This window comes from Rhinatrema bivittatum, chromosome 17 (genome assembly GCF_901001135.1).
Source record: "Rhinatrema bivittatum chromosome 17, aRhiBiv1.1, whole genome shotgun sequence".
Lineage (NCBI taxonomy): Eukaryota > Metazoa > Chordata > Amphibia > Gymnophiona > Rhinatrematidae > Rhinatrema > Rhinatrema bivittatum.
This window is the reverse complement of record NC_042631.1, coordinates 1,269,800-1,292,246: the sequence shown is the minus strand read 5'-3', so window position 1 is coordinate 1,292,246 and position 22,447 is coordinate 1,269,800.

Genomic DNA, 22,447 nt, shown 5'->3' with positions numbered 1-22,447 from the left:
TCCCTCCAGAGCCACCACTCCTCCATCATTCCCTACAGCTCCCTCCACTGCCAGTGCCCACCCCATTCCCCACACTCCCTCCAGAGCCAGCTCTCCTCCATAATTCCCCACACTCCCTCCAGAGCCACCTCTCCTCCATCATTCCCTACAGCTCCCTCCACTGCCAGTGCCCACCCCATTCCCCACACTCCCTCCAGAGCCAGCACTCCTCCACCATTCCCTACAGCTCCCTCCAGAGCCAGCTCTCCTCCATAATTTCCCACACTCCCTCCAGAGCCAGCACTCCGCCATCATTCCCTACAGCTCCCTCCACTGCCAGTGCCCACACCATTCCCCACACTCCCTCCAGAGCCAGCACTCCTCCACCATTCCCTACAGCTCCCTCCACTGCCAGTGCCCACACCATTCCCCACACTCCCTCCAGAGTCAGCACTCCTCCATCATTCCCTACAGCTCCCTCCACTGCCAGTGCCCACCCCATTCCCCACCTCTCTCTACAGCCAGCTCTCCTCCACCATTCCCTACAGCTCCCTCCACTGCCAGTGCCCACTCCATTCCCCAAACTCCCTCTACAGCCGCACTCCTCCACCATTCCCTACAGCTCCCTCCACTGCCAGTGCCCACCCCATTCCCCACCTCCCTCTACAGCCAACTCTCCTCCACAATTCTCTATAGTTCCCTCCCAGCCAGCATCTTCCCCATTCCCCACAGCTGCCTCTACAGCCAGCACTCCTCCACCATTCCCTACAGCTCCCTCTACAGCCAGCACTCCTCCACCATTCCCTACAGCTCCCTCCACTGCCAGAGCTCTCTCCATTCATTACAGCTCCCACTGTTGCCAGGATTCCTCCACTGTTTCCCACAGCTCCCCCACATCTAGCCCTCCTCCACCATTCCCTCAGCTCCCTCCACAGGCTGCACTCCTCCACCATTCCCTTCAGGTCCCTCCACAGGCTGCACTCCTCCACTATTGTCTACAGCTCCCCCACAGACATCACTCCTCCACTACACCCTGTAACCCCCCCCCCCCCCCCACACACACACACACAGCCAGGACTCTTCCAGCATTCCCTATAGCACCCTCCACAGCAAGTGCCCCTCCACCATTCCCTACAGCTAGCATTCCTCCATCATTTGCTACAACTCCTCCTAACCACCACTACTACATTATTCCTTACAGCTTCTCCATAGTCCTCAATCCTTCTTCATTCCTTGCAGTTCGTTCCAGACCTAGCGCTCCCCAACCATTCACTCAGTCCTCCTACCTCATTTCCTTTAGCTACCTTCCTTGTCAGCACCCTCCCCCATTCTGTACAACTCCCCCCACAGCTCGAGCATTGCTTCACCATTCCCTCTAGCTCTCTCTTTTGCCAGCCCCCCTCCGCCATTCCTTACAGCTTCCCCCAGAGCCAACGCTCCTCCTCTATTCCTTAAAGCTCCCTTCTCAGCCAGTGCTCCTCCACCATTCTCTGCAGCTCCTTCAACAGCCGGCACTCCTTCACAATCCCTAAAGCTCCTCCCCCATTCCCTACATCTCCTTCCACAGCCAGCGCTCCTCCCCCATTCCCTACAGTTCTCCCCCTCCAGCAGTCAGCACTTCCACACCTGCTCCACAGGCTGGTTGGCAATAAAACATTGTCTTTTGTCCCTGCCCAGGGAAATATGGAATTGGGGTGAGGGACAGCTGGAGTGTTCCCATGTGCTTTATTTGGCTTTGGTTTCTAAACAGTTAAATGGCAGTGGCAGAGTGTCTCTAAGGTGACAGCAGCTCTGTTAGAAAGCACAGCCCCTTTCCTCCCTCACACCCCTTCTCCCTGGTGCCAGGCTGTAGGTGGAAAGAGGGTCCTGCCGATGATGATCTGCGCTGGAGGGCTCCTGGCATTGGATCGCATTCTCTGCTGCATCTTCACTGTGCCGGGGACATCAATGCTTCTCCAGTGCTTTCTCTCTTCGCTCCTGCTTTGCCTTGGGAAGAAAACCTTGCCAGGTTTCTCTGGCTTCATTTTATTTTGATTTCTGCTTATTTCGTTTTAATTTTCCTTTCCTTATTTTGGAGTTTTATCTGTCTCTCTCTCTCTGTTTCTTAGACACAGTATGTAGTGCTGTGTTAAGATCTGAGACTCACTGCCCGGTACCAGCCTGACAACACTGATGAAAAGTTTTCATCTATCTTCTTTCTTGAATGTTGCAGCTCTTTTTTTCTGACTGGCTGCAGAGCTTCAGGAGACTTCTCCGAGGACCAGAACTCACAGCCTGGGCCTGGAGAGCAGACAGAAGGGAATTTGCTACTGGTGGGGCAGCAAGTTGGCACCTGGAGGCAGTCTTGCAGCTGGATTGCTTCTTGGGCATGGCTACAGCTGGTGAGAGTGGGAGAAGATACAGTGAAACTGGGAGGAGCTTCAGGGAAGAGGACAGAAATGCATTGAGCATGGGGATGAAGGTTGGCCTGGAAGGTGTTGCTGAGGAAGAAGACGTGTTTCTTGCAGATCGAGTGGAACGCACTGGCCAACCTGGTATCCCTGGCCCCATGGCACCCCAGCTTGAAGGGGTGGCAGCTTCAAGGCGGGATGATGAGCAAGCTTCCCTGGGGCGGGTGCAGAATCCTGGGCAGCTGGAGACGCAGTTCCTGCAGCTGACATTCCGAAAACAAGTATCCTACAGGTAAGCAAAGCCTCCAGGTTTAGTCAGAATACTAAGGCAGCATCTCAGTGCAAAGGTAATATAAGATCTGATGCAAGGGTACCAGAGGAAGCATGAAAGCAGAATGACCCACTTTTATATAGTGAGAGGCGCAGTGCAAGTCCCCCTTCCCACATACACTGCCCCACCATAGTACGGGTACAGCATGGCAGGTGCGATGCAAGCTTCCTTCATACACCAAGACTGGTCTGCATACTGTATGGCTGGGCACTGTAGCCCTCAGTCACAGCTTCCTACATTAAGCCTGGTCTGCATACTGTATGGCTGGGCACTGTAGCCCTCAGTCACAGCTTCCTACATTAAGCCTGGTCTGCATACTGTATGGCTGGGCACTATAGCCCTCAGTCACAGCTTCCTACATTAAGCCTGGTCTGCATACTGTATGGCTGGGCACTGTAGCCCTCAGTCACAGCTTGGTACATTAAGCCTGGTCTGCATACTGTATGGCTGGGCACTGTAGCCCTCAGTCACAGCTTGGTACATTAAGCCTGGTCTGCATACTGTATGGCTGGGCACTGTAGCCCTCAGTCACAGCTTCCTACATTAAGCCTGGTCTGCATACTGTATGGCTGGGCACTGTAGCCCTCAGTCACCGCTGAAGAAAGCCATCTCAATTGACTGATGCTCCCTAGCATATTACTTCATTTAGGGGAAGGACAATAGAAAATGCTCATGCTAAACTCAAACAGGGGACCAGGGGCTCTTCTCCCCACTCCTCTTCCACTGTTATCCGTCAGAGTCCTGTGGGTAAGTCCCAGGTGTGAGACATTTATAGTTTGAATGTGAGTCTACAGGAGAAGCCGCAGCTCTGCCAAAACCTCAACCTGCACCAGTCAGGGGAGAAAGATTAGTGGCGGATTTACCCCCCCTAGGCCTTAATCATTTGGATAGCTGGCACCCCCTCTGAAGTTGCAGTCAGCCAGGTGGGGAAGGGGGTTCTCCTAAATCACAGCTTTCCCTCCCCCCTTTTGCTCTGGCTTTCCCTCTTGTCATGCCAGTAAAGTTTCCTAATCTGTCTTTCTCCTCTCACTCTCACCCCACCTTGCTGCTTCCGTCTTCCGCACCCTAACTTGCTGTGTGCGGCTCTCTCCTCCCTCTCCTCCCTCACGCGACATCCTTAGATTCAGGAAACTTTATTGACATGACAATTGCATGTTTATTGCCAAAGTAATACAAAGCGTCAATAAACATTGAAAGAGAAAAGAAAAATACATTCATAATAAAATGAAATTACAGAGCACAAAAAGGCCACCCCAGGATTCAGGTTCTGGCCCCTGTGTCTCTGGCCTGGGGGTAGGAGAGCATACAAGATGCTTTTCTGCTGCTTCCCCAGGATTATGCAGAGCTCTTCTGTGGGAAGTCTTTGATTTTCTCTGTCAGCTTTGGGAAATTGACATCTCTGATCTCTTTGTATTTTACATAGCACAGGAGAAAATGCATTTCTTCTTCTCTTTCTCCGGTGTTGCACTACTTGGGATTTCCACTTCAGCTTTTGACTAAACCTTTCTATTTCTAATTCATTGTCTCTTATTCTGTATTTGGAGAGGATCTGTTTGTTTTCTATGCAGGTGACGAGATGAGGGGATCTTAAGCAGTTCAGAGTTATATGTTTTCTAGTCTGCACCTCCTAATAGAAAGTGTATTGGTGTTCTAGGACCCAATGCAAAATTTGCAGTGCTGCCTTTTCATGGATAGAGACTTTGCTCAATGAGTCTTGAGTGTTAGTGCTGTTTTGGTGTTCCCGGTTTACTCTATATGTGCTCAGTCAGTTTTTTGTTTTGATATTTTCTTGCAGAGTTTTGTGTTACTTCACTAAGTTCCCGGGGCTGATAGAGGGAATTACTGAGTTGACCCCAGGTAACAGTGACACAGACTCCCTCCACCCCCTCCAGGCACTTTGGGTAGTTCTGCTGTGCGGTTCTGTGGATGCAGTGTGTGTGTGTGTGTGCAGAGCTTCTATCCCATTCTGTAACAATCCACCCTGCAGCTCGCTCCCCATATCAGTCCCCTTCTCATGTTTACTGATTCAAGACATTTTATTGGAAAGGTAATCTGTGCATGTGCTGGCAATGTCTCTCTCTCCTCTGCCTGTCCCTTCCACCACTCTCTCTCTCTCACTCTCTCTCTCTCTCTGACTTATGCCTTCTAGCTCTTCCCCTTCTCTCTCTCTCTCTCTCTACACTGTAAGTCTCTGCTGCCCCCACCCCCCATGCTGTCTATTTCTCTCAATCTTTTCTTTCTTTCTTTAAACTTAGTTTTCACAAAACGCCTATATGATAAGTCTGGAACAGCAACAAAGCTTATACCTGAAAACAGTGAGTCCGGGAGAGGGAATAGTGATTGTCTCACCAGTATTTGAACTAAAAGAAATTTGGGGTTATTGCTGTCTTCATTTTTTTACTGTAGGACAGGCCGATCCAGTCCTGGTTTACCTCACTGTAGGCAGGGAGGATGCTGTAAACCTGCTATGCTTGGGCAACCCTGCATGCTTTGAGGTAAAAACCAGAGCTGTATCAACTTCTGCAAAAAATCCAGAACCAGTTGGCAACTCAAAAGAAAAAAAAAAAAAAAAAAAGAATCTTTGAAGGTAATCGCTTAACCTTGATGCAGGCTCCCACTAATATCGGTATCTGAGTCACGGAAAGCTGCAGGTTAGCCTTTTACCTCAGGTCAAAAGGAGCAGCACAAAGCATTCTGGTAATTTTTCCTAAGAACACCCAGGACCCATTGAGCCCCTCATCCTGTACATAAGAACATAAGAAGTGCCGGGTCACACCCAGGACCCATCGAGCCCCTCATCCTGTACATAAGAACATAGGAAGTGCCGGGTCACACCCAGGACCCATCGAGCCCCTCATCCCATACATAAGAACATAAGAAGTGCCGGGTCACACCCAGGACCCATCGATCCTAGCATCCTGTCTCTAACAGTGGCCAGCTCGGGTCACTTGGAAATACCCAGCAGATCCCAGTGGAGAGATCCATTCCTTGTTCCCCACACCCAGACATAAAAGATCAGGATTCCCCAAGTTTAGGTGGCTTAATAAGCGTTAATAACTCACTCTTTTTAACTATGTCTACATTTTCTAGTAACAAATTCCACAGCTTAATTGTTTTTCTTATTAAAAAAAAGAAAAACTTTCTTAAATGAGTTTTAAACTGCTGCTGGTTATTTTCATGGACCCTTCTCTATCAACCTTTTCCCTGCACTCATACATCCCCTCAGTCATCTCTTTTGCAAAACTGAGGAGACTTAACCTGCATAACCTTTCTTCATAAGGGAGCCCTTCCATGCTTTTACCATTATTGTTGTCCTTCTCTGTATCTTTTTTCGTTCTCTTATATCTTTTGAGTTGGAGCAACCAGAGCTGCACACAATACTTAAAGGTGCAGTCGCACCATGTATCTATATAGAGGCATTATGATAATCTCCATTTTATTCTCAATGTACAAACCTATAAAACAGGATAATCCACTTATCCTTTCTTTGTGACATGTAGCAGGGGTTAACAGATGTTTGTAAATGTCCTTCAGAACAGACTTCATGTGATATCTGAATCAGTGTGTAGGGTAAGAGTGCAGTCATAATGGGAGATTTCAATTACCCAATATTGACCGGGTAAATGTAACATCAGGACATGCTAGAGACATAAAGTTTCTGAATGAAATAAATGATTAAGAACATAAGAACATGCCATACTGGGTCAGACCAAGGGTCCATCAAGCCCAGCATCCTGTTTCCAACAGTGGCCTATCCAGGCCACAAGAACCTGGCAATTACCCAAACACTAAGAAGATCCCATGCTACTGATGCAATTAATAGCAGTGGCTATTCCCTAAGTAAACTTGATTAATAGCCGTTAATGGACTTCTCCTCCAAGAACGTATGTAAACCTTTTTTGAACCCAGCTACACTAACTGCACTAACCACATCCTCTGGCAACAAATTCCAGAGCTTAATTGTGCATTGAGTGAAAACGCTTCATGGAGCAATTGGTTCAGGAACCAACGAGAGATGGAGCTATTTTAGATTTAATTCTTAGTGGAACGCAGGATTTGATGAGAGAGGTAAAGGTGGTGGGGCCACTTGGCCATAGTGATCATAACATGATCAAATTTGATCTAATGACTGGAAGGGGGACAATATGTAAATCTACAGCTCTAACTGTAAATTTTCAAAAGGGAAACTTTGATAAAATGGGAAAATAGAAAAAACTGAAAGGTGCTGCTGCAAAGGTTAAAAGTGTTCAACAGGCATTGACATTGTTTAAAAATACAATCCTAGAGGCACAGTCCAGATGTATTCCACGCATTAAGAAAGGTGGAAGGAAGGCAAAACAATTACCAGCATGGTTAAAAGGTGAGGTGAAAGAGGCTATTTTAGAAAAAAAAAAAAATCCTTCAAAAATTGTAAGAAGGATCCATCTGAAGAAAATAGGAAAACAGGCTAAGAGAGCATTTGAAATGAAGTTGGCCGTAGAGGCAAAAACTCAGAATAAAAACTCTTTTAAATATATCCGAAGCAGGAAACCTGTGAGGGAGTCAGTTGGACATTAGGTGACCGAGGGGTTAAAGGGGCTCTTAGGGAAGATAAGGCCATAGTGGAAAGATTAAATGATTTCTTTGCTTCCATGTTTACTAATGAAGATGTTGGGGAGATACCAGTTCCGGAGATGGTTTTCAGGGGTGATGAGTCAGACGAAGTGAACGAAATCACTGTGAACCTGGAAGATGTAGTATGCCAGATTGACAAACTAAAGAGTAGCAAATCACCTGGACCGGATGGTATGCATCCCAAGGTTCTGAAGGAACTAAAAAATGAAATTTCAGATCTATTAGTAAGAATCTGTAACCTATCATTAAAATCATCCATTGTACCTGAAGATTGGAGGGTGGCCAATGTAACCTCGATATTTAAACAGGGCTCCAGGGGCGATCCAGGATACTGTAGACCAGTGAGCCTGACTTCAGTGCCGGGAAAAATAATGGAAACTATTCTCAAGATTAAAATCACAGAGCATATAGAAAGGCATGGTTTAATGGGACACAGTCAACATGGATTTACCGAAGGGAAGTCTTGCCTCACAAATCTGCTTCATTTTTTTGAAGGGGTTAATAAACATGTGGATAAAGGTGAACCGGTAGATGTGGTGAATTTAGATTTTCAGAAAGTGTTTGACAAAGTCCCTCATGAGAGGCTTCTAGGATAGGTGGCGATGTCCTTTCGTGGATTACAAACTGGCCAAAAGACAGGAAACAGAGAGTAGGATTAAATGGACAATTTTCCCAGTGGAGGGGAGTGGGCAGTGGAGTGGCTCAGGGATCTGTACTTGGGCCGGTGCTTTTCAATATATTTATAAATAATCTGGAAAGGAATACGACGAGCGAGGTAATCAAATTTGCAGATGATTCAAAATTGTTCAGAGTAGTTAAATCATAAGCGAATTGTGATAAATTGCAGGAGGACCTTATGAGTCTGGAAGATTGGGCATCAAAATGGCAGATGAAATTTAATGTGGATCAGTGCAAAGTGATGCATATAAGGAAAAATAACCCTTGCTGTAGTTACACAATGTTAGGTTCTATCTTAGGAGTTATCACCCAGGAAAAAGATCTAGGCATCATAGTGGATAGCACATTGAAATCGTCGGTTCAGTGTGCTGCAGCAGTCAAAAAAGCAAACAGAATGTTAGGAATTATTAGGAAGGGAATGGTGAATAAAACGGAAAATGTCATAATGCCTCTGTATCGCTCCATGGTGAGACTGCACCTTGAATAGTGTGTGTTCAATTCTGGTCGCCACATCTCAAAAAAGATATAGTTGCACTGGAGAAGGGCAACCAAAATGATAACGGGAATGGAACAGCTCCCCTATGAGGAAAGGCTGAAGAGGTTAGGGCTGTTCAGTTTGGAAAAGAGATGGCCGAGGAGGGATATGATAGAGGTCTATAAAATCATGAGAGGTCTGGTAAATGTGAATCTGTTATTTACTCTTTCGGATAATAGAAGGACTAAGGTGCACTCCAGGAAGTTAGCAAGTAGCACATTTAAGACTAATTGGAGAAAATTGTTTTTCACTCAATGCACAGTTAAGCTCTGGAATTTGTTGCCAGAGGATGTGGTTAGGGCAGTTAGTGAGCCTGGTTTTAAAAAAGGTTTGAAGATGTTCTTGGAGAACTGCTATTAATCAAATTGACTTAGGGAACTGCCACTGCTATTCCTGGCATCAGTAGCATGGGATCTACTTAGTGTTTGGGTACTTGCCCGGATTGGCCACTGTTGGAAACAGGATGCTGGGCTTGATGGACCCTTGGTCTGACCCAGTATGGGAACTTCTTATGTTCTTAAGGGCATTGGAGAATACCATTAAACCTGGTAAATAATTGAGTCACTTCTGAGGTCACAGTGGTATTAGGCAGATCACCTGTCTCTACCTATCTAGAGGGATCATAACATGTATGTTTGTGATAATATTGCACTGTGGTGTCATTCTGGCTAGCTGTAGGCAGTGTATCACTACCCGTGTACTAATAACTAGCATGGGATAGTGCAGTGGCTCTTGGATGTAGCTATACTGATAACTGGAATGACTATCAATCTCCACCCAGCTTGCATTTCCCAGTATCCCCTGCTTTCCCAGCCTGATGATCATTGCAGCCGCTCCCAAGTTTCAGAGTTGTGTTCTCTAAGCAGCCTCTCTCTCTGTAAGCTACTTCCATGTGATTAGTTCTGTATCTTACAATGAACCTGTTGTGCTGAACACTGCTACAGCAAAGACCATTCCACCTTATTGTAGCATGAGCCAGGTTTACAAATGGAAAATACTGTGCTTAGTGCCTGAGGCACTAAAGGAGACTGTGACTGTCTACAGACTGGAGGCTTTAACCATTTCACTTCCAAAAGAGCAGCTGTGCATTGTCAAGGTGTTTGCTGTCACTGGGAGTAAATGCCCTCTCTGCCGGTCATTATTGCAGTAATAATGATACTGAGTATTATTTCTATGTACTGCTGCAGCAGAGAGCCCTGAGACAGAGTGGGTACAGCAGGGCACAAGGAATGGCAGGGTGCCCTCAGGATCAGCAAGGTATAGTGGAGTGCAGTGGGTTACGGGCCTTGCCCTGGTGCCACTTCATAGGGCACTGCTTCGTCACTTCCCCCACTCCTGTTATGCTCTTCGGTCCTTCCTATGGGTGTCAGGATGTTAAATCCAGCCCTTTGTACATCAGCAGGTGCAGAAGGTACATCTAGGCCCAGTGAGATTACTCCTGGGGAAATTCTGCGCAACTATGCAATGCAGAATCCTCCCCCAGTGCAGAACTTGGATTTTCCACACAGAATTTGCAAGAATTGATTCCCCAAGTGCGAGAAGGAAGCAGCGCGGCAAGCCTGCAGAAGGAGGAGAAGCTGGCGACTGCACCTCTCAGCGAGCGTGAGCCCCGCAGTGCTCGCAGTGTCACATGAGAAGTCGAGCACTGCGCGGCTCACGCTCGCTGAGAGGACTACGAAGGCAGCAGTTTCTCTTCCACAGCTGCACCTGTGCTGCTTCTTCCTTCTGCTGCCTCTCCACGTTGTGCAAGTTCCTTCCTGCACTACGTTAAGAGCTGCGGGGGCAGGAGGATGAGCAGTGGCTGCTCTTCCTGGGCAGACTCAGTGAGAGTGAGCGAGGACAGGGGAAGGGTGGGTGGAGGCAGGTGGGGCTGAGATGGGGATGAGCGAGAAGGTATGGGGAGGAGCCTTTTGGTGCAGGAGGGAATGTAGGGGAAGGGTTTGAGGCACAGACTGAAGAGGAAAAGCAGCAGCAACGTTCTGCTCCCTCCCCTCCCCTCCCCTCCAGGGAGACAGAACAGAGAGCACTCACTCTGCCTGTGGTTCTGCTCCCTCCCCTGCCCCCATCCCCTGATCCCTCCAGTCCTAGAGGTGACAGGCTCTGTATCCCTGCTCCCATCCCCTGATCCCTCCAGTCCTAGAGGTGACGGGCTCTGTATCCCCGCACCCATCCCCTGAGCCCTCCAGTCCTAGAGGTGACAGGCTCTGTATCCCTGCTCCTATCCCCTGATCCCTCCAGTCCTAGAGGTGACAGGCTCTGTATCCCTGCTCCCATCCCCTGATCCCTCCAGTCCTAGAGGTGACAGGCTCTGTATCCCTGCTCCTATCCCCTGATCCCTCCAGTCCTAGAGGTGACAGGCTCTGTATCCCTGCACCCATCCCCTGATCCCTCCAGTCCTAGAGGTGACAGGCTCTGTATCCCCGCACCCATCCCCTGAGCCCTCCAGTCCTAGAGGTGACAGGCTCTGTATCCCTGCACCCATCCCCTGATCCCTCCAGTCCTAGAGGTGACAGGCTCTGTATCCTGCTCCCATCCCCTGATCCCTCCAGTCCTAGAGGTGACAGGATCTGTATCCCTGCTCCCATCCCCTGATCCCTCCAGTCCTAGAGGTGACAGGCTCTGTATCCCTGCTCCTATCCCCTGATCCCTCCAGTCCTAGAGGTGACAGGCTCTGTATCCCTGCACCCATCCCCTGATCCCTCCAGTCCTAGAGGTGACAGGCTCTGTATCCCTGCACCCGTCCCCTGATCCCTCCAGTCCTAGAGGTGACAGGCTCTGTATCCCTGCTCCCATCCCCTGATCCCTCCAGTCCTAGAGATGACAGGCTCTGTATCCCTGCTCCCATCCCCTGAGCCCTCCAGTCCTAGAGGTGACAGGCTCTATATCCCTGCTCCCATCCCCTGATCCCTCCAGTCCTAGAGGTGACAGGCTCTGTATCCCTGCTCCCATCCCCTGATCCCTCCAGTCCTAGAGGTGACAGGCTCTGTATCCCTGCTCCCATCCCCTGATCCCTCCAGTCCTAGAGGTGACAGGCTCTGTATCCCTGCTCCCATCCCCTGAGCCCTCCAGTCCTAGAGGTGACAGGCTCTGTATCCCTGCTCCCATCCCCTGATCCCTCCAGTCCTAGAGGTGCCAGGCTCTGTATCCCTGCTCCCATCCCCTGATCCCTCCAGTCCTAGAGGTGCCAGGCTCTGTATCCCTGCTCCCATCCCCTGATCCCTCCAGTCCTAGAGGTGACAGGCTCTGTATCCCTGCACCCATCCCCTGATCCCTCCAGTCCTAGAGGTGACAGGCTCTGTATCCCCGCTCCCATCCCCTGAGCCCTCCAGTCCTAGAGGTGACAGGCTCTGTATCCCCGCTCCCATCCCCTGATCCCTCCAGTCCTAGAAGTGCCAGGCTCTGTATCCCTGCTCCCATCCCCTGATCCCTCCAGTCCTAGAGGTGACAGGCTCTGTATCCCTGCCCCCATCCCCTGATCCCTCCAGTCCTAGAGGTGACAGGCTCTGTATCCCTGCTCCCATCCCCTGATCCCTCCAGTCCTAGAGGTGACAGGCTCTGTATCCCTGCACCCATCCCCTGATCCCTCCAGTCCTAGAGGTGACAGGCTCTGTATCCCTGCCCCCATCCCCTGATCCCTCCAGTCCTAGAGGTGACAGGCTCTGTATCCCTGCACCCATCCCCTGAGCCCTCCAGTCCTAGAGGTGACAGGCTCTGTATCCCTGCAGTGCACACATCCCCTGAGCCCTCCAGTCCTAGAGGTGACAGGCTCTGTATCCCTGCTCCCATCCCCTGATCCCTCCAGTCCTACAGGTGACAGGCTCTGTATCCCTGCACCCATCCCCTGAGCCCTCCAGTCCTAGAGGTGACAGGCTCTGTATCCCTGCTCCCATCCCCTGAGCCCTCCAGTCCTAGAGGTGACAGGCTCTGTATCCCTGCCCCCATCCCCTGATCCCTCCAGTCCTAGAGGTGACAGGCTCTGTATCCCTGCACCCATCCCCTGAGCCCTCCAGTCCTAGAGGTGACGGGCTCTGTATCCCTGCACCCATCCCCTGAGCCCTCCAGTCCTAGAGGTGACAGGCTCTGTATCCCTGCCCCCATCCCCTGATCCCTCCAGTCCTAGAGGTGACAGGCTCTGTATTCCTGCTCCCATCCCCTGAGCCCTCCAGTCCTAGAGGTGACAGGCTCTGTATCCCTGCTCCCATCCCCTGAGCCCTCCAGTCCTAGAGGTGACAGGCTCTGTATCCCTGTTCCCATCCCCTGATCCCTCCAGTCCTAGAGGTGACAGGCTCTGTATCCCTGCTCCCATCCCCTGAGCCCTCCAGTCCTAGAGGTGACAGGCTCTGTATCCCTGTGCACAACCTCTGAACCGCTTTTCATTGTCCCTCTCTTCCTCTATGTCTCAGCCTCCATTCCTTTGCTGCCACTGGAGCTCCAGGTTTTAGTCCTGTTGCTATTAATATTATAAATTAGCCTAATTTATGTTTGTCTTGTTCTGCCTTGCTGTGGTTTCTGGGGTTTATTTTTAGCTGTCTGGTTAAAAAATATCCATGAGTTCCTCTTTGCCCCTCAGTGCTGCCAGTCCCAGAGAGCAGTGAGACCCCAGAGGCCCTGCAGCTAACAGGAAGATTTCACTCTTAATTTTGCCAGCTGGTGCCAACCCGAGGTCAGCCATGCCAATCTGAGCAGCCTGTAGCCGGGGCCACCTCTAATAAAGGAAGATTTCCTAGGATTGATTGTATCTGTTTCTCTATTTGAATGGAGGGGGGGGGGGGGTGTTGATGGAGAGGAAAGCTATACGACTGAGAGGGAAGGGGAGGTGACCAGGGAGGAATGGAGAGGAGCAGGAAAGAGAGACAGGGATTATTCTATAGCTATAGATCATTGAAGGAGAATTTCCAGTCACGCGTGGCATGGAAGGGTGATTGCAGCACAGGAGGGTGGAGGCAATGCGTATCTATATTTCATTTTCCAATCTACTATACATGCCTTGCTTTGCCCTTGTTCTGCCACTCACAGGTGTAGCAGGAGCAAAGTCCATGGGTCTGTTTTGATTTTGTTATGATTATTCATATGTCTGTCATGTTTTGAATTTTATAGATGCTGTTATGCAATTGTTCAATGTTCAGAATTTTTATGTCTGTTTTATTGTACATTGCTTTTTGCTGTAGGAGATTAATAAGTACCTAATAAAGAGAAAGCAAAAGATATGACTGTGCTTGTAGGCAATTTTCATACAATCTTTTCTCTTTCTGAAAGAGGTGCAAATAAGACACATATATTCACAGTTCTGTGAGCCACTATACAGTGCCCCCTTTACATAGTGAGCAACTCATGCACAAATTGTCTGACTTCTAAACTCTTCTGAAGCAGAATTGGATTGGGAAAGGAGAGGAGAGAAAGGAGAAAAGGGTGAGCTGGAGGGAAATATTTGCTTCACTACCTGTGAAGGAGATTTTAGAGTGTAGCACAAATTCAGGAATCTGTGATGTGTACGCACAGATTCTCAGCCCAGGAATGGTGACAATCCTTCTCTGACTCATCATTTCAGCTCACTTGCTTCTGCTATTTTTGGTTCTGAAATTTCCAGTCACTAATATGGGAAGTAATATGTATGTAACAAACAAAGAGACTGGATAATTCAGGGGATTGACACAGGGAGAGAGGGGAGAGAGTCTGCTGTGAGGAAGCTCGCACTGCTCAGCCCCCGCTGGTACTGACAGGGCACTGCTGTGAGGAAGCTCGCACTGCTCAGCCCCCGCTGGTACTGACAGGGCACTGCTGTGAGGAAGCTCGCACTGCTGCAGCCCCAGCTGGTACTGACAGGGCACTGCTGCGAGGAAGCTCGCACTGCTGCAGCCCGCGCTGGTACTGACAGGGCACTGCTGCGAGGAAGCTCGCACTGCTCAGCCCACACTGGTACTGACAGGGCACTGCTGCGGGGAAGCTCGCACTGCTGCAGCCCCAGCTGGTACTGACAGGGCACTGCTGCGAGGAAGCTCGCACTGCTGCAGCCCGCGCTGGTACTGACAGGGCACTGCTGTGAGGAAGCTCGCACTGCTGCAGCCCCAGCTGGTACTGACAGGGCACTGCTGCGAGGAAGCTCGCACTGCTGCAGCCCGCGCTGGTACTGACAGGGCACTGCTGCGAGGAAGCTCGTACTGCTGCAGCCCCAGGTGGTACTGACAGGGCACTGCTGTGAGGAAGCTCGCACTGCTCAGCCCCCGCTGATACTGACAGGGCACTGCTGTGAGGAAGCTCGCACTGCTCAGCCCACACTGGTACTGACAGGGCACTGCTGCGAGGAAGCTCGCACTGCTGCAGCCCCAGCTGGTACTGACAGGGCACTGCTGCGAGGAAGCTCGCACTGCTGCAGCCCCCGCTGGTACTGACAGGGCACTGCTGCGAGGAAGCTCGCACTGCTGCAGCCCCCGCTGGTACTAACAGGGCACTGCTGTGAGGAAGCTCGCACTGCTCAGCCCCAGCTGGTACTGACAGGGCACTGCTGTGAGGAAGCTCGCACTGCTGCAGCCCCAGCTGGTACTGACAGGGCACTGCTGTGAGGAAGCTCGCACTGCTGCAGCCCCCGCTGGTACTGACAGGGCACTGCTGTGAGGAAGCTCGCACTGCTCAGCCCCCGCTGGTACTGACAGGGCACTGCTGTGGGGAAGCTCGCACTGCTGCAGCCCGCGCTGGTACTGACAGGGCACTGCTGTGAGGAAGCTCGCACTGCTGCAGCCCGCGCTGGTACTGACAGGGCACTGCTGTGAGGAAGCTCGCACTGCTGCAGCCCCCGCTGGTACTGACAGGGCACTGCTGTGAGGAAGCTCGCACTGCTGCAGCCCCCGCTGGTACTGACAGGGCACTGCTGTGAGGAAGCTCGCACTGCTCAGCCCCAGCTGGTACTGACAGGGCACTGCTGTGAGGAAGCTCGCACTGCTGCAGCCCGCGCTGGTACTGACAGGGCACTGCTGTGAGGAAGCTCGCACTGCTGCAGCCCCCGCTGGTACTGACAGGGCACTGCTGTGGGGAAGCTCGCACTGCTCAGCCCCAGCTGGTACTGACAGGGCACTGCTGTGAGGAAGCTCGCACTGCTGCAGCCCCAGCTGGTACTGACAGGGCACTGCTGTGAGGAAGCTCGCACTGCTGCAGCCCCCGCTGGTACTGACAGGGCACTGCTGTGAGGAAGCTCGCACTGCTCAGCCCCAGCTGGTACTGACAGGGCACTGCTGTGAGGAAGCTCGCACTGCTGCAGCCCGCGCTGGTACTGACAGGGCACTGCTGTGGGGAAGCTCGCACTGCTGCAGCCCCAGCTGGTACTGACAGGGCACTGCTGTGGGGAAGCTCGCACTGCTGCAGCCCGCGCTGGTACTGACAGGGCACTGCTGTGAGGAAGCTCGCACTGCTGCAGCCCCCGCTGGTACTGACAGGGCACTGCTGTGAGGAAGCTCGCACTGCTCAGCCCCAGCTGGTACTGACAGGGCACTGCTGTGAGGAAGCTCGCACTGCTGCAGCCCGCGCTGGTACTGACAGGGCACTGCTGTGGGGAAGCTCGCACTGCTGCAGCCCCAGCTGGTACTGACAGGGCACTGCTGTGAGGAAGCTCGCACTGCTGCAGCCCGCGCTGGTACTGACAGGGCACTGCTGTGGGGAAGCTCGCACTGCTCAGCCCCAGCTGGTACTGACAGGGCACTGCTGTGAGGAAGCTCGCACTGCTGCAGCCCGCGCTGGTACTGACAGGGCACTGCTGTGGGGAAACTCGCACTGCTGCAGCCCCAGCTGGTACTGACAGGGCACTGCTGTGAGGAAGCTCGCACTGCTGCAGCCCCCGCTGGTACTGACAGGGCACTGCTGTGAGGAAGCTCGCACTGCTCAGCCCCAGCTGGTACTGACAGGGCACTGCTGTGAGGAAGCTCGCACTGCTGCAGCCCCCGCTGGTACTGACAGGGCACTGCTGTGAGGAAGCTCGCACTGCTCAGCCCCAGCTGGTACTGACAGGGCACTGCTGTGAGGAAGCTCGCACTGCTGCAGCCCGCGCTGGTACTGACAGGGCACTGCTGTGGGGAAGCTCGCACTGCTGCAGCCCCAGCTGGTACTGACAGGGCACTGCTGTGAGGAAGCTCGCACTGCTGCAGCCCCCGCTGGTACTGACAGGGCACTGCTGTGAGGAAGCTCGCACTGCTCAGCCCCAGCTGGTACTGACAGGGCACTGCTGTGAGGAAGCTCGCACTGCTGCAGCCCGCGCTGGTACTGACAGGGCACTGCTGTGGGGAAGCTCGCACTGCTGCAGCCCGCGCTGGTACTGACAGGGCACTGCTGTGAGGAAGCTCGCACTGCTGCAGCCCGCGCTGGTACTGACAGGGCACTGCTGTGAGGAAGCTCGCACTGCTGCAGCCCCCGCTGGTACTGACAGGGCACTGCTGTGAGGAAGCTCGCACTGCTGCAGCCCCCGCTGGTACTGACAGGGCACTGCTGTGAGGAAGCTCGCACTGCTCAGCCCCAGCTGGTACTGACAGGGCACTGCTGTGAGGAAGCTCGCACTGCTGCAGCCCGCGCTGGTACTGACAGGGCACTGCTGTGAGGAAGCTCGCACTGCTGCAGCCCCCGCTGGTACTGACAGGGCACTGCTGTGGGGAAGCTCGCACTGCTCAGCCCCAGCTGGTACTGACAGGGCACTGCTGTGAGGAAGCTCGCACTGCTGCAGCCCCAGCTGGTACTGACAGGGCACTGCTGTGAGGAAGCTCGCACTGCTGCAGCCCCCGCTGGTACTGACAGGGCACTGCTGTGAGGAAGCTCGCACTGCTCAGCCCCAGCTGGTACTGACAGGGCACTGCTGTGAGGAAGCTCGCACTGCTGCAGCCCGCGCTGGTACTGACAGGGCACTGCTGTGGGGAAGCTCGCACTGCTGCAGCCCCCGCTGGTACTGACAGGGCACTGCTGTGAGGAAGCTCGCACTGCTGCAGCCCCCGCTGGTACTGACAGGGCACTGCTGTGAGGAAGCTCGCACTGCTGCAGCCCCCGCTGGTACTGACAGGGCACTGCTGTGAGGAAGCTCGCACTGCTCAGCCCCCGCTGGTACTGACAGGGCACTGCTGCGAGGAAGCTCGCACTGCTCAGCCCACACTGGTACTGACAGGGCACTGCTGCGGGGAAGCTTGCACTGCTGCAGCCCCAGCTGGTACTGACAGGGCACTGCTGCGAGGAAGCTCGCACTGCTGCAGCCCCCGCTGGTACTAACAGGGCACTGCTGTGAGGAAGCTCGCACTGCTGCAGCCCCAGCTGGTACTGACAGGGCACTGCTGTGAGGAAGCTCGCACTGCTCAGCCCCAGCTGGTACTGACAGGGCACTGCTGCGAGGAAGCTCGCACTGCTGCAGCCCCCGCTGGTACTGACAGGGCACTGCTGTGAGGAAGCTCGCACTGCTGCAGCCCCAGCTGGTACTGACAGGGCACTGCTGCGAGGAAGCTCGCACTGCTCAGCCCCAGCTGGTACTGACAGGGCACTGCTGCGAGGAAGCTCGCACTGCTGCAGCCCGCGCTGGTACTGACAGGGCACTGCTGCGGGGAAGCTCGCACTGCTGCAGCCCGCGCTGGTACTGACAGGGCACTGCTGCGGGGAAGCTCGCACTGCTGCAGCCCCCGCTGGTACTGACAGGGCACTGCTGTGCGGAAGCTCGCACTGCTGCAGCCCGCGCTGGTACTGACAGGGCACTGCTGCGAGGAAGCTCGCACTGCTGCAGCCCCCGCTGGTACTGACAGGGCACTGCTGCGGGGAAGCTCACACTGCTGCAGCCCCCGCTGGTACTGACAGGGCACTGCTGCGAGGAAGCTCGCACTGCTGCAGCCCCCGCTGGTACTGACAGGGCACTGCTGCGGGGAAGCTCGCACTGCTGCAGCCCGCGCTGGTACTGACAGGGCACTGCTGCGAGGAAGCTCGCACTGCTGCAGCCCCCGCTGGTACTGACAGGGCACTGCTGTGGGGAAGCTCGCACTGCTGCAGCCCCCGCTGGTACTGACAGGGCACTGCTGCGAGGAAGCTCGCACTGCTGCAGCCCCCGCTGGTACTGACAGGGCACTGCTGCGAGGAAGCTCGCACTGCTGCAGCCCCCGCTGGTACTGACAGGGCACTGCTGCGAGGAAGCTCGCACTGCTGCAGCCCCCGCTGGTACTGACAGGGCACTGCTGCGGGGAAGCTCGCACTGCTGCAGCCCGCGCTGGTACTGACAGGGCACTGCTGCGAGGAAGCTCGCACTGCTGCAGCCCGCGCTGGTACTGACAGGGCACTGCTGCGAGGAAGCTCGCACTGCTGCAGCCCCCGCTGGTACTGACAGGGCACTGCTGCGAGGAAGCTCGCACTGCTGCAGCCCCCGCTGGTACTGACAGGGCACTGCTGTGGGGAAGCTCGCACTGCTGCAGCCCCCGCTGGTACTGACAGGGCACTGCTGTGGGGAAGCTCGCACTGCTGCAGCCCACGCTGGTACTGACAGGGCACTGCTGTGGGGAAGCTCGCACTGCTGCAGCCCCCGCTGGTACTGACAGGGCACTGCTGTGAGGAAGCTCGCACTGCTGCAGCCCCAGCTGGTACTGACAGGGCACTGCTGTAAGGAAGCTCACACTGCTGCAGCCCCAGCTGGTACTGACAGGGCACTGCTGTGAGGAAGCTCGCACTGCTGCAGCCCGCGCTGGTACTGACAGGGCACTGCTGCGAGGAAGCTCGCACTGCTGCAGCCCGCGCTGGTACTGACAGGGCACTGCTGCGGGGAAGCTCGCACTGCTGCAGCCCCCGCTGGTACTGACAGGGCACTGCTGTGGGGAAGCTCGCACTGCTGCAGCCCGCGCTGGTACTGACAGGGCACTGCTGCGAGGAAGCTCGCACTGCTGCAGCCCCCGCTGGTACTGACAGGGCACTGCTGTGGGGAAGCTCGCACTGCTGCAGCCCCAGCTGGTACTGACAGGGCACTGCTGTGGGGAAGCTCACACCATTTTATTACATTTTAGTACTGCTGTTGTAGAGAGGTCATTGTTCTGAGGAAGCTCAAAATGAACCATTGTAATTATAAAACTTGAAATCTGCATGGACTACTATAAAACTTTCTTGATTTTCCTGTTTCACTCTTTTCCTTGTATGTTCCCGCAGTTTTTCCCAGACAGCCAGCTCCAGGAACATAAGCTTCCTTGCTTCTGCCAGTAGGGGGTACTGCAGTAGTGCCAGTTGGCTCCCTTCTCTCCCCTGACCCTGAGTGTCCGAGTTTCAGCCATCAGACTGGAGACTCTGCTTCCCTGCAGTGAGTCACAAGCCAGCCCCAGTCATCACTGTTTATAAAGAATAGACTTGCTGTGTGTTTGCACTGAGTTTTGTTTGCTTTCAGAATCAATGCTGATGGTAAGAAATGCATTTTGTGGTGTTGGAAATGTTAAGAGCCCTCTTCCTGAGGTAGTCCTGGTTTTAGACGTGAGTACAATAACTGATATTTGTGCAGCAGAGGGAGGATATGCACCTGATCCTCAGTCAGAGTTGCACTGAGAGTTTCAGATTACTGCTAGCATAAAATCAATTGAATTAGCACAAGTTTGAAACTTATCGGCAGTAGTTCCAATCAGGGCTTCAGACTTGGCTATCGTCCATTCATGTACCTTTCAAAAACATTCAGAATTAAATCCCTTTGAAATAATATAAAATAAACCTTCACTCACCCAGTGCAAGAGCTGATACATGTGCCTAGCTCTGGGTTTTAAGGGCATCTCTTAGAAAAGTAGATATGAATAGGAAAAGTGTGGGATGGGGGGAGGTTTGGAAAGTGCACTGTTTAATAGCTGAGATACTAAGGAGACGTGGAGCAGAAAAGGCCACTGCTTGAAATTAAGCGTCTGACTACGCGCTCCCCTGCTGGCTGAAAGCTGGAATTGTAGCAGCGTAAATTACCTGTTCTTACTGATGGACCCTTACAAAAATGTGGGGTGTGTGTGTGTGTGTCTCAGTACTGGAATAGCAGGGGATACTGCAGGGTAAGAAAGAGGTACATTCACAGAGCTCTTGTGTGTGTGTGAGGGGTTAAAGGGGCTCTTAGGGAAGATAAGGCCATTGCAGAAAGACTAAATTAATTCTTTGCTTCAGTGTTTACTAATGAGGATGTTGGGGAGATACCAGTTCCGGAGATGGTTTTCAGGGGTGATGAATCAGACAAACGGAACGAAATCACTGTGAACCTGGAAGATGTAGTAGGCCAGATTGATAAACTAAAGAGTAGCAAATCACCTGGACTGGATGGTATGCATCCTAGGGTACTGAAGGAACTAAAAAATGAAATTTCTGATCTATTAGTTAAAATTTGTAACCTATCATTAAAATCATCCATTGTACCTGAAGACTGGAGGGTGGCCAATGTAACCTCAATATTTAAAAAAGGCTCCAGGGGCGATCCGGGTAACTATAGACCAGTGAGCCTGACTTCAGTGTGGGGAAAAATAGTGGAAACTATTCTCAAGATCAAAATCGTAGAGTATATAGAAAGACATGGTTTAATGGAACACAGTCAACATGGATTTACCCAAGGGAAGTTTTGCCTAACAAATCTGCTTCATTTTTTTGAAGGGGTGAATAAACATGTGGATAAAGGTGAACCAGTAGATGTAGTGTATTTGGATTTTCAGAAGGCATTTGACAATGTCCCTCATGAGAGGCTTCTAAGAAAACTAAAAAGTAATGGGATAGGAGGAGATGTCCTTTCGTGGATTACAAACTGGTTGAAGGACAGGAAACAGAAAGTCGGATTAAATGGTCAATTTTCTCAGTGGAAAAGGGTAAACAGTGGAGTGCCTCAGGGATCTGTACTTGGACCGGTGCTTTTCAATATATATATATAAATGATCTGGAAAGAAATACGTTGAGTGAGGTTATCAAATTTGCAGATGATACAAAATTATTCAGAGTAGTTAAATCACAAGCGGTATGTGATACATTGCAGGAGGACCTTGCAAGACTGGAAGATTGGGCATCCAAATGGCAGATGAAATTTAATGTGGACAAGTGCAAGGTGTTGCATATAGGGAAAAATAACCCTTGCTGTAGTTACACGATGTTAGGTTCCAAATTAGGAGCTACCACCCAGGAAAAATATCTAGGCATCATAGTGGATAATACTTTAAAATCGTCGGTGCAGTGTGCTGCGGCAGTCAAAAAAGCAAACAGAATGTTGGGAATTATTAGGAAGGGAATGGTTAATAGAACGGAAAATGTCATAATGCCTCTGTATTGCTCCATGGTGAGACTGCACCTTGAATTCTGTGTACAATTCTGGTCGCCGCATCTCAAAAAAGATATAATTGCAATGGAGAAGGTACAGAGCAGGGCAACCAAAATGATAAAGGGGATGGAACAGCTTCCCTGTGAGGAAAGGCTGAAGAGGTTAGGGCTGTTCAGCTTGGAGAAGAGACGGCTGAGGGGGGATATGATAGAGATGTTTAAAATCATGAGAGGTCTTGTACGAGTAGATGTGACTCGGCTATTTACACTTTTGTATAATAGAAGGACTAGGGAGCACTCCATGAAGTTAGCAAGTAGTACGTTTAAGACTAATTGGAGAAAATTCTTTTTCACTCAATGCACAATAAAGCTCTGGAATTTGTTGCCAGAGGATGTGGTTAGTGCAGTTAGTGTAGCTGGGTTCAAAAAAGGATTGGATAAGTTCTTGGAGGAGAAGTCCATTAATTGCCATTAATCAAGTTTATTTAGAGAATAGCCACTGCTATTAATTGCATCAGTAGCATGGGATCTTCTTAGTGTCTGGCTAATTGCCAGGTTCTTGTGACCTGGTTTGGCCTCTGTTGGAAACAGGATGCTGGGCTTGATGGACTCTTGGTTTGACCCAGCATGGCAATTTCTTATGTTCTTATGTCCAGTACTGGAATAGCAGGGGGTGCTACA